Here is an 11,920-nt window from a genome sequence, read left to right on the forward strand (position 1 = left end):
GTCAGAGAAAGACAAATATCATATGATGTAACTTATTTGTGAAATCTAAAAAAATGATACATAAAAGATTCTATAGAATCTTTCATATTTTTCTGATTAATTCATTTTTTCTATCTCTTCCTCACACTTTGTAGTTTTTGTTTTTTGTTATTTTTTTTATTTTTTTATTTATTTTTTTTTTCCCAGTGGGTTTTGTCATACATTGATATGAATCAGCCATGGATTTACACGTATTCCCCATCCCGATCGCCCCTCCCACCTCCCTCTCCACCCGATTCCTCTGGGTCTTCCCAGTGCACCAGGCCGGAGCACTTGTCTCGTGCATCCCACCTGGGCTGGTGATCTGTTTCACCATAGATAGCATACATGCTGTTCTTTTGAAATATCCCACCCTCACATTTTCCCACAAAGTTCAAAAGTCTGTTCTGTATTTCTGTGTCTCTTTTTCTGTTCTGCATATAGGGTTATCGTTATCACCTTTCTAAATTCCATATACATGTGTCAGTATGCTGTAATGTTCTTTATCTTTCTGGCTTACTTCACTCTGTATAATGGGCTCCAGCTTCATCCATCTCATTAGAACTGGTTCAAATGAATTCTTTTTAATGGCTGAGTAATATTCCATGGTGTATATGTACCACAGCTTCCTTATCCATTCATCTGCTGATGGGCATCTAGGTTGCTTCCATGTCCTGGCTATTATAAACAGTGCTGCGATGAACATTGGGGTGCACGTGTCTCTTTCAGATCTGGTTTCCTCAGTGTGTATGCCCAGAAGTGGGATTGCTGGGTCATATGGCAGTTCTATTTCCAGTTTTTTAAGAAATCTCCACACTGTTTTCCATAGCGGCTGTACTAGTTTGCATTCCCACCAACAGTGTAAGAGGGTTCCCTTTTCTCCACACCCTCTCCAGCATTTATTGCTTGTAGACTTTTGGATAGCAGCCATCCTGACTGGCGTGTAATGGTACCTCATTGTGGTTTTGATTTGCATTTCTCTAATAATGAGTGATGTTGAGCATCTTTTCATGTGTTTGTTAGCCATCTGTATGTCTTCTTTGGAGAAATGTCTGTTTAGTTCTTTGGCCCATTTTTTGATTGGGTCATTTATTTTTCTGGAATTGAGCTTCAGGAGTTGCTTGTATATTTTTGAGATTAATCCTTTGTCTGTTTCTTCATTTGCTATTATTTTCTCCCAATCTGAGGGCTGTCTTTTCACCTTACTTATAGTTTCCTTTGTAGTGCAAAAGCTTTTAAGTTTCATTAGGTCCCATTTGTTTAGTTTTGCTTTTATTTCCAATATTCTGGGAGGTGGGTCATAGAGGATCTTGCTTTGATTTATGTCGGAGAGTGTTTTGCCTATGTTCTCCTCTAGGAGTTTTATAGTTTCTGGTCTTACATTTAGATCTTTAATCCATTTTGAGTTTATTTTGGTGTATGGTGTTAGAAAGTGTTCTAGTTTCATTCTTTTACAAGTGGTTGACCAGTTTTCCCAGCACCACTTGTTAAAGAGGTTGTCTTTTTTCCATTGTATATCCTTGCCTCCTTTGTCAAAGATAAGGTGTCCATAGGTTCGTGGATTTATCTCTGGGCTTTCTATTCTGTTCCATTGATCTATATTTCTGTCTTTGTGCCAGTACCATACTGTCTAGATGACTGTGGCTTTGTAGTAGAGTCTGAAGTCAGGCAGGTTGATTCCTCCAGCTCCATTCTTCTTTCTCAAGATTACTTTGGCTATTCGAGGTTTTTTGTATTTCCATACAAATTGTGAAATTCTTTGGTCTAGTTCTGTGAAAAATACCGTTGGTAGCTTCATAGGGATTGCATTGAATCTATAGACTGCTTTGGGTAGAATAGCCATTTTGACAATATTAATTCTTCCAATCCATGAACACGGTATGTTTCTCCATCTGTTTGTGTCCTCTTTGATTTCTTTCATCAGTGTTTTATAGTTTTCTATGTATAGGTCCTTTGTTTCTTTAGGTAGATATACTCCTAAGTATTTTATTCTTTTTGTTGCAATGGTGAATGGTATTGTTTCCTTAATTTCTCTTTATGTTTTTTCATTGTTAGTATATAGGAATGCAAGGGATTTCTGTGTGTTAATTTTATATCCTGCAACTTTACTATATTCATTGATTAGCTCTAGTAATTTTCTGGTAGAGTCTTTAGGGTTTTCTATGTAGAGGATCATGTCATCTGCAAACAGTGAGAGTTTCACTTCTTTTCCTATCTGGATTCCTTTTACTTCTTTTTCTGCTCTGATTGCTGTGGCCAAAACTTCCAACACTATGTTGAATAGTAGTGGTGAGAGTGGGCACCCTTGTCTTGTTCCTGATTTCAGGGGAAATGCCTTCAATTTTTCACCATTGAGGGTGATGCTTGCTGTGGGTTTGTCATATATAGCTTTTATTATGTTGAGTTATGTTCCTTCTATTCCTGCTTTTTGGAGAGTTTTAATCATAAATGAGTGTTGAATTTTGTCAAAGGCTTTCTCTGCATCTATTGAGATAATCATATGGTCTTTATCTTTCAATTTGTTAATGTGGTGTATTACATTGATTGATTTGCAGATATTAAAGAATCCTTGCATTCCTGGGATAAAGCCCACTTGGTCATGGTGTATGATTTTTTTAATATGTTGTTGGATTCTGTTTGCTAGAATTTTGTGAAGGATTTTTGCATCTATGTTCATCAGTGATATTGGCCTGTAGTTTTCTTTTTTTGTGGCATCTTTGTCTGGTTTTGGAATTAGGGTGATGGTGGCCTCATAGAATGAGTTTGGAAGCTTACCTTCATCTGCAATTTTCTGGAAGAGTTTGAGTAAGATAGGTGTTAGCTCTTCTCTAAATTTTTGGTAGAATTCAGCTGTGAAGCCATCTTGTCCTGGGCTTTTGTTTGCTGGAAGATTTTTGATGACAGTTTCGATTTCCTTGCTTGTGATGGGTCTGTTAAGATCTTCTATTTCTTCCTGGTTTTTCTATCTCTTCCTCACACTTTGTAGTTTTTGAAATGAGACGCTCTTATATTTCTCAAATTATTTTTGTTTAATAATAAAGTTAAATATTTAAAAAAATTAAAAATAAAAAATGATAAAAAATAACTTATTTAAAAAAGCAAGCAGACTCACATACAGAAAACACATTTATGCTTAACAAGGGGAATAGTAGAGGCAGACGTGGTGAGATAAACTAGGAGTTTGAGATTGGAATGTACACACTGCTGCTGCTGCTGCTGCTAAGTCGCTTCAGTCGTGTCTGACTCTGTGTGACCCCATAGTCGGCAGCCCACCAGGCTCCATGTCCCTGGGATTCTCCAGGCAAGAGCACTGGGGTGGGTACACACTACTATATAACAGTAAACAACAAGGGCATGCTGTATGGCAAAGGGGACTATACTCAATATCTTATAATAATTTATAATGGAAAAGAATCTGAAAAAGAATATGCATATATATATATATAATTGAATCACTTTGTTGTACACTCGAAACTAAGGCAACATTGTAAATTAACTATGAAGTGAAGTGAAGTCGCTCAGTCGTGTCTGACCCTTCGTGACCCCATGGACTGTAGCCCACCAGGCTCCTCTGTCCATGGGATTCTCCAAGCAAGAATACTGGAGTGGGTTGCCATTTCCTTCTCCAAACTATACTTCAGTTAAAAAAATAAAATAAAGACTTCCTTGGTGGTGGTGTAGTGGTTAAGAATCCGCCTGCCAGCACTGTTTATAATAGCCAGGACATGGAAGCAACCTAGATGTCCATCAGCAGATGAATGGATAAGGAAGCTGTGGTACATATACACCATGGAATATTACTCAGCCATTAAAAAGAATTCATTTGAACCAGTTCTAATGAGATGGATGAAACTGGAGCCCATTATACAGAGAGAAGTAAGCCAGAAAGATAAAGATCATTACAGCATACTAACACATATATATGGAATTTAGAAAGATGGTAATGATAACCCTGTATGCAAAACAGAAAAAGAGACACAGAAGTACAGAACAGACTTTTGAACTCTGTGGGAGAAGGTGAGGGTGGGATGTTTCGAAAGAACAGCATGTATATTATCTATGGTGAAACAGGTCACCAGCCCAGGTGGGATGCATGAGACAAGTGCTCGAGCCTGGTGCACTGGGAAGACCCAGAGGAATCGGGTGGAGAGGGAGGTGGGAGGGGGGATCGGGATGGGGAATACGTGTAAATCTATTGCTGATTCATGTCAATGTATGACAAAACCCACTGGAAAAAAAAAAAATTTAGGAGAAAAAAAAAATAAGAGATACCCAAAGCAGAAAACTGTCACTTACATTCACCTTTCTGGTACTAAGAAGCATTACATCTTTGAAAATGGTGCCAGCACAGGGCCAAGGGGTCTATTGGGATGTGTTAGCTTTCATGGCGACACTTAGGCAATATTTCTTTATAAAAGATACTGTGCTGTCCTTCTAAGATCATATACCAGAACTGAAATGACCATATAAATCCAACCTCATAAAAGAAGAGTCAATTTTAACTATTGACATCCTTAGAAATATAGGTCTTATAGTATTTAACTTTCCACAGATATGAGGATTTTATATAAATGTATAACTGTATGTATATATGAGTGTGTATTAAAATATATTTAAATTCTGAAAAAAAAAAAAAAAAGAATCCGCCTGCCAATGCAGGCAACACAGGTTCAGTCCCTGGTCCAGGAAGATTCACAGGCTGCAGAGCAGCTAAGCCCGTGCACTACAATTACTGAAGCTCATGCACCCTGGAGCCCAAGCTCTGCAACAAGAGAAGGGAGCACAGTGAGAAGTCCTGGACTGCAACTAGAGAAAGCCCGTGTGCAGCATCGAAGACCCAACGCAGCCAAAAATGAATAGCCAAATAAAAACTTTAAAAAATAAAATATATTAAAAAAATTTTAAAGTAACCTAGAGACTATTAGAAGTTTTGATTCAGTCTTGCTCATTTAAGAGAATCTGGGACTCAGTAAAAAACTTTGCATTTACCTCATGTTCTTGCTTAGGGTGGAGGATAGCAGGGATTCCAGTTTCTACTGGGGGCTTGTTTTCACTCCTTTCTTCTTATTACCATTATTTTGAATTAGCTGTCTACATCTTTAGCCCTCTGACCTGTGAGGTATGATTTTGTACCCACATTGTTCTAGAACAAGACTGAAGAAAGGCTGTTCTGGTTTGACTGTTGTAAAGACAAGCGCAAGAAACCAGGGCAAGTAGTGATGACTCACAGCTGCAAAGTGTAGGCTCCTGACTGCAAAATGTGTCCCTTGCCATTCTAAAATGATTCTACTTCAATGGCCGTGGAGCGCAGTTGCTGAACAGGCTTAGTCATTTCAAGAAAACGAGGTTTTTTTTTTTAAATGAATTCTTTTCCACCTTTGATTTGTGAGTGAAGCTTCTTGCTTTAAATCTGTTTTGCCAAACAGCTGAAGTACGCAAGGGAGGGTGCAATCTCTGTTCTGCTGCAATACACCTGCTTGCACTTCAGACAACTCAGATGGGTTATAAATATGCCATAATTTGCTAGGGTACTGAAGCACAGCTTTGTTTCAGGTTTTTCTTATTCCTCTTCTTCAAGCCTCTTGGCATCTTTCTTATCAAGATTCGACAGCAATGGGCTCATAGCTCAGCTGCCTATTTATGCTTAATCCAAGACTGAGAAAAACATCTTACCATGAGAGATAACTTTCTAGAAAGTTAGATCCCTATTTGATATGTAAAGTTCAAGATTTGCCTGCTTAAAACTGTTAAGCAGTCACTATGGAATTATACTGGCGGAGGGGGAGAGACAAGCTCAAAATGGGGAGCAGATGCCATACATATGGCCTTTGAAGTAAATTTTATAATTGCAATATTGAGATTAGTGGCCATAAAATTGATTTGAGCAACTCCCAAGTGAATGACCAGCTGCACAGCTAACAAACCTCCACGCTTCCCTGCTCCACCCTTCCTGTTCTAATAACACCTCTCACAAGTGAAAATGTTCATTTATGTCAAAATGTCCCAAGTCAATGGGGAATTCACTGGGATGACAATGGTCATAAATTGACGTCCGACTTTCAACTTGCTTTCGGATCTCATAATGATGCTAATCTGTTCAAACTCCTGACTGCCTGGCTGAAAGATAAGCTCACCTTCAAAATAACCTAATAAACACAATCTTCTTGAGAGCTGAACTTTAGTGGTATGAAAAATGTTGTGATTTGAAGGCTATTTCAACCAGAGATGCTTATCTTGCAAAATTCCCATGGTTCTAACACACACATTGTACAGGACACCTAAAGTTCACTGCTGTGCTGGCAGATGTCCGTGTCCACATTGAAATGTTTATTTTGCTACTTCACTATTTCAAGGATAGCATTTGTCTTGTCTTAATAGATGGCAGGGAAGGTGGGGGTGAGGGCAGAATTACAGAGCTAAGAGTTATCCGTCTAGTGATTACAAACCAAAGCTTCTTATCTGGTTCCAGGCTGACTGCAGTGAACTTGTTAAAAACACAATGTTACAGGTTCTGCCCCTGGGAGATCTTAAACTGGGCCCTATGAATTTAGAATTTTTAAGGCTCCCTAGTTGACTAGGAAGACTTCCCAAGTGGCTCAGCAGTAGAGAATCCACCTGCCAATGCAGGAGACACGGGTTCAATACCTGGGTAGCAAAGATCCCTGGAGAAGGATATGGCAACCCACCGCAGTATTCTTGCCTGGGAAATTTCATGGACAGAGGAGCCTGGTGGGGAGTCCGTGGGGTCGCAAAGAGTCAGACATGATTGAGCAATTGAACACAAGCACGAGTTGACATGTACAGTCAGGATTGAGAACAATTGCTATAAATCCAAACCCAATAGAAACAATTCTGCCCTATCGCCATTTATTCTTCCAAATAACACCCTAAAAATTCCAGAGCTATGGGCAAAATAGATACAGAGGCAGATCACAGAAAACACCTGCAACTTGATAACCAGGGCATTAACAAAAGTAGTAACAACAGAAAAGTAACAGAAAAACACTAGCATGGTTTTTAAAATGTTACATCTTCAGAAAAGATATGTGTATTATACAATCAGTTCAGTTCAGTCACTAAGTTGTGTCCGACTCTTTGCAACGCCATGAACCGCAGCACGCCAGGCCTCCCTGTCCATCACCAACTCCCGGAGTTCACCCAAACCCATGTCCATTGAGTCGGTGACTCCATCCAACCATCTCATCCTCTGTTGTCCCCTTCTCCTCCTGCCCTCAGTCTTTCCCAGCATCAGGGTCTTTTCCAATGAGTCAACTCTTCGCATTAGGTGGCCAAAGTATTGGAGTTTCAGCTTCAGCATCCTTCCTTCCAATGAACACCCAGGACTTACCTCCTTTAGGATGGACTGGTTGGATCTGCTTGCAGTCCAAGGGACTCTCAAGAGTCTTCTCCAACACCACAGTTCAAAAGCATCAAGTCTTCAGTGCTCTGCTTTCTTTATGGTCCAGCTATTACATCCATACATAAGAACTGGAAAAACCATAGCCTTGACTAGACAGACCTTTGTTGGCAAAGTAATGTCTCTGCTTTTTATTATGCTATCTAGGTTGGTCATAACTTTCCTTCCAAGGAGTAAGCAATACTTCACCTTAAAAAAGATGATGTTTGATGGGGAAAATCACAAAGACTGGGGAGAGTACACATGTACTCCTAAACTGGAATACACAATGTGGAGTGTGGTCACATTGGACACTGCACTGCACCCCTCCATGGCTGAAACGCCACGGTCAGCAGTAGAAGGGCACTTTGGCACCATTGCTTGATGGTGCAAAACACCAAAGGGCTGATGAGAACCATTAACGATCCAACACAACATCCCACTTCATACTGATAGCATTATGCTAGTGGCCAACAGAATACGACCTAAGTCACGCTTAGAAACACACAACTGTCATAGCAGAATAGACAATCTTCTAGCCAACATTTCTACCAAGTGTTTATTTTGCTTCTACTTAAATACTTCTGCCTGAGGTAGCTTACTCCCTTTTAGAGAGCACAAATAATTAAAAGCTCTTCTGTTTGTTGAGCTAAAATTTGTCCTTCTCTCATGTGCAGCCATTTATCCAAGTCTAACTGTGCTTCTGCATGAGAGAGCTTTTCAAATATTGGGAAACAGTAATCTTCACTCTCCTACATCTTCTCTTCAGCAGGCTAAGCATCCCCCAGTTTCTTTCATGCTCCTTCTATGGCATTCGTTAGCATTCTCTGACCATTCGGGCTACCTTCCTTTAAAATGCTCAGAGTTCTAATGTCCAGAACTGACCTTAATACTCCTGATTTGGCTGAACAACGTAAACATGTGCGAGTCTATTAGCTCATTTGAGCTAGACACTGTATTTCTACAGATGCAGAGCAAGAGAATAAGCTCTGGCAATCAAATCACAGCGCTGGCTCAGCACTTGCAGTCACCCATGCCCTTACCAAGAGACTACATTTTAAGCCTGAGGGCACACCCTTGCCCTTGGCCATGGGAACCTCACACAAGGCCTCTTTGGCTACATGATCATGAGCTGGGGTAGTTCTGCCTGACCTCACCTTTCCAGGTCTCTTTTCACACTGCCTTCGCTGGGCAGAGGCTATTTGTGATTCTGGACACTCTCCCTTGAAAATTACATCACACTTATCATGACACATTTGAGACAAATTATGTGATTTTGGATGGACATGTCCCTGGAAATATTCACATTTTCCTCACATTCAGGAGAGATCATGCCCCTGAAATGAAGCCAAGCCTCCAAGTCACTTCCTGCTGGGCCCTGGGGATCCCACTCTGTCCACAAAGCCCAAGCCCTAAGCACGTGTTTAGCATGAACTTCTGTTAAATCATGTCTCCCTAGGCACATTTACGGAAGTGGTTTTTGGTACACAAATGTTGGTTGCATTTATGTTATAAAATACATTTATCTCTATAAAATTCTATGCTGTTAAATTTGTCTATTATGTTGTAATCTCTATGGTTCTATACTATAATCCAACATACTTGTTACATTCCCACATCTGTATCACATGCCAATATGATTTGCACGGTGGATTCTTTACTGACTGAGCCACCAGGGAAGCCATAATTTGCATGGCAGCAACAGTCTTTTTCAGGACATTATTAAGACTGTTGAAGAGCAAAGATCAATGACAAATCCTTGTGGTTATGTCCCTAGAAACCTCTGTCCACATGACATCGATCCATTAAACCACACTCTTTAGTATTGTGCTTCAATAAGTTATGAGCCTATGAGTAACTGACTCAAAAATTAACTGACAATTAAGTAAATTATATTGAAATTGTCATAGAAAAACAAGGAAAGCCTAAGAAACCGTGACAGACCAGAGGAAACTAAGGAAACGTGACAAATAAATGCAGCACAGTACCTTGAATGGGATCCTGGACAGAAAAAGAACATTAGTGGAAAAACTGGTGAAAACCAAATAAAGCCTGAGTTTTACCAACATTCATTCCTTAGTTTTGATAAATATACAATGGTTCTAAAACATGTTAACAGTGGGAGATGAGTGAAGGGTATGTGGGGACTTTCTAAACTATCTTACAACTCTTCTATAAATCCAAAATTATTTCAAAATTAAAAGTTTTTAAAGTTTCCAAAAAAAAGTTTTTGAAAAGGGAATAAATGCTTAAGATGTCACTTCCCAGTTTTACTACATTTTACTATTAACTATAAAAGTGATTGTTTATTAGTGACCACAATAGTGACCTTGTGGTTATTTACTTCTGTGGTATCTATATGCAAACATTGTTAAACACTCACCAGCACACCATTCTTAAAGACCTTCCTCACTAATTAGAAAAATATTAATAGTCTGCTCACACTCTTGACCATGGTAATTTTTTTTTTTTACTAACTGATTACTATGAGAGAATCTGATCCTCTGCTCTCTCTGGAAGTAAAATGGTTGTATGACAACATAGCTTTGGAACTCTTTTTGTCTACACTGTATGTGTGCATTGTTTCTGAAACAACCAGTGTTTTCTGAAACCTGTTGTCATTTGAGGAGCATTTTAAATATTAATATCAGAAGAATCACTTTCTTCTTATAGTCCAGTCCACTAAAAATGAATTCCCTTATTGTGCAAAAATATTACATCATTAACCATCTCCCTCTAAACAATCACTCAAAGCATTACTGCCTAATCACTCCCTGTCCTGTATACACTGGGTTACACTCCTACATACCTAACCACCATGTGGTCAGGACCATACATCCCATGTTGGCTACTGAGTTGTCACAATAAGCCTTGCAAATGCTTTTTGGAAATCAGATACATTGTGTCTAAGGCAGTCCCTTGACTAAGTGGTCTAGTTTCTCCTTCAAAAGAATTAGGCTGATCTGATGCAAATTTTTTCCTTGGTAAACTCCACACTTTCATATCACCCTCTTCCAAAAAGTATGTGAGGCGACTCTCCTGTTTATTTGTTTGATTGCAAACTGTCTGAGACTCAGACAAATGTAAAAGAACTGCAGGAAATTGCTTCCTAATTGTCAGACTTCCACACTATGTTCAGGAAAACGTGATCACAAGGTTAACTTCAGAATTGCTTCTGTTTACCTTCATTTTAATCGAAAGCAAGTAATTAAGAAATTTTCTCTCTGGAAGACTTCTAATAAGCAAATTTCCATTATCCTTAACCACATAGTGTGAGCTGACTTTTCTTTTCTTAATGAATCTTGTAATGTGGACGTGGACATGCATTAATCCAGTTATGGCTGAGCAGAGCTGAGCCCATGAAGACAAGAATCAAGGGCTCTTGCACAAATTAATAAGTGCAGGGTGTACACTTTACGGATTGAGTTGAAAAGGACAAGAAAACCTTTATCTCTCTAGCCCAAGGGACTAGACATTATTTATGCTTTTAATGTAACCATGTTCCATTAACACATGTAAAAAATGTGACAAATAGGATGACAACTTGAATAAAGGAGTTTACAAATGATAATAGGTACTATCTATTGTGCCAAGCAATCTACTATGCACTTTAAACAAATTGCCTCATTTAAAATAATGGGGGCTATTATCCTTTTTTTTACAGATGGGGAAATTGATGTTCAGAGATGTAATCTTGTCCTAGATGACCAAGGTGGTAAGTGATCAGTTGAGATTTGAACTCAGGACCTCTTGGTACCAAAATCTTCATTCTGTCTCCTATACCTCTCTCTTTGGATCTGTATTCATTTTAACTACTGAAAAAATAAAATGAACTAACTCTTTTGCTGTGAAAGACATAAGAAGTAGTTCTCACATCCTATTAGCAAAATCTTTCCAGCACACACTTCAATACCTAAACATGTATAGATTCATAAATTATGTACTTGTGGGGTCATAATACCTTAACGTGTGCTTTATAAAAAATATAAAAGTAGGAAAATTATAAAATGCTATAAAATTTAAATATTTTCTAATATTTTCTTCTCACATTCAATGTGTTTTCTTGTACACCCCTGCAACTTATGCACGGCCTCTGACTGAGGCTGCCCTTTGACAAATTTAATTAATTTTACACTGTCTTGGTAAATTCTTATGAGTACTTTGCACTAGTATTTTTACAAGTGGGTTTATTATTACAAATATAATTAACATCAGGCAACACTGGCTACTTTTCAGTTGTAGGTGACATGAAAGGAGCACAACTCTTAGAGAGGATCAAAGGGTAAGAGCCAAGCCTAACTCCAAGCCTATCCCATGCCTGGGATGTGACCTGTCCCCTCACAGCATCCTGCATAGCTACACTGTACCATCTGCACAGGAGTCGGAGCAGCATCACTAATGAACAGGGGTTCTGAATGTTAACGAAAGGTTATATAGCATAGAGCACCCAGTGACCATCAAAATGCCATGTTAATATTTCACAACTCAGATCCACCATCTATTTTG

This window comes from Dama dama, chromosome 20 (genome assembly GCF_033118175.1).
Source record: "Dama dama isolate Ldn47 chromosome 20, ASM3311817v1, whole genome shotgun sequence".
NCBI lineage: Eukaryota > Metazoa > Chordata > Mammalia > Artiodactyla > Cervidae > Dama > Dama dama.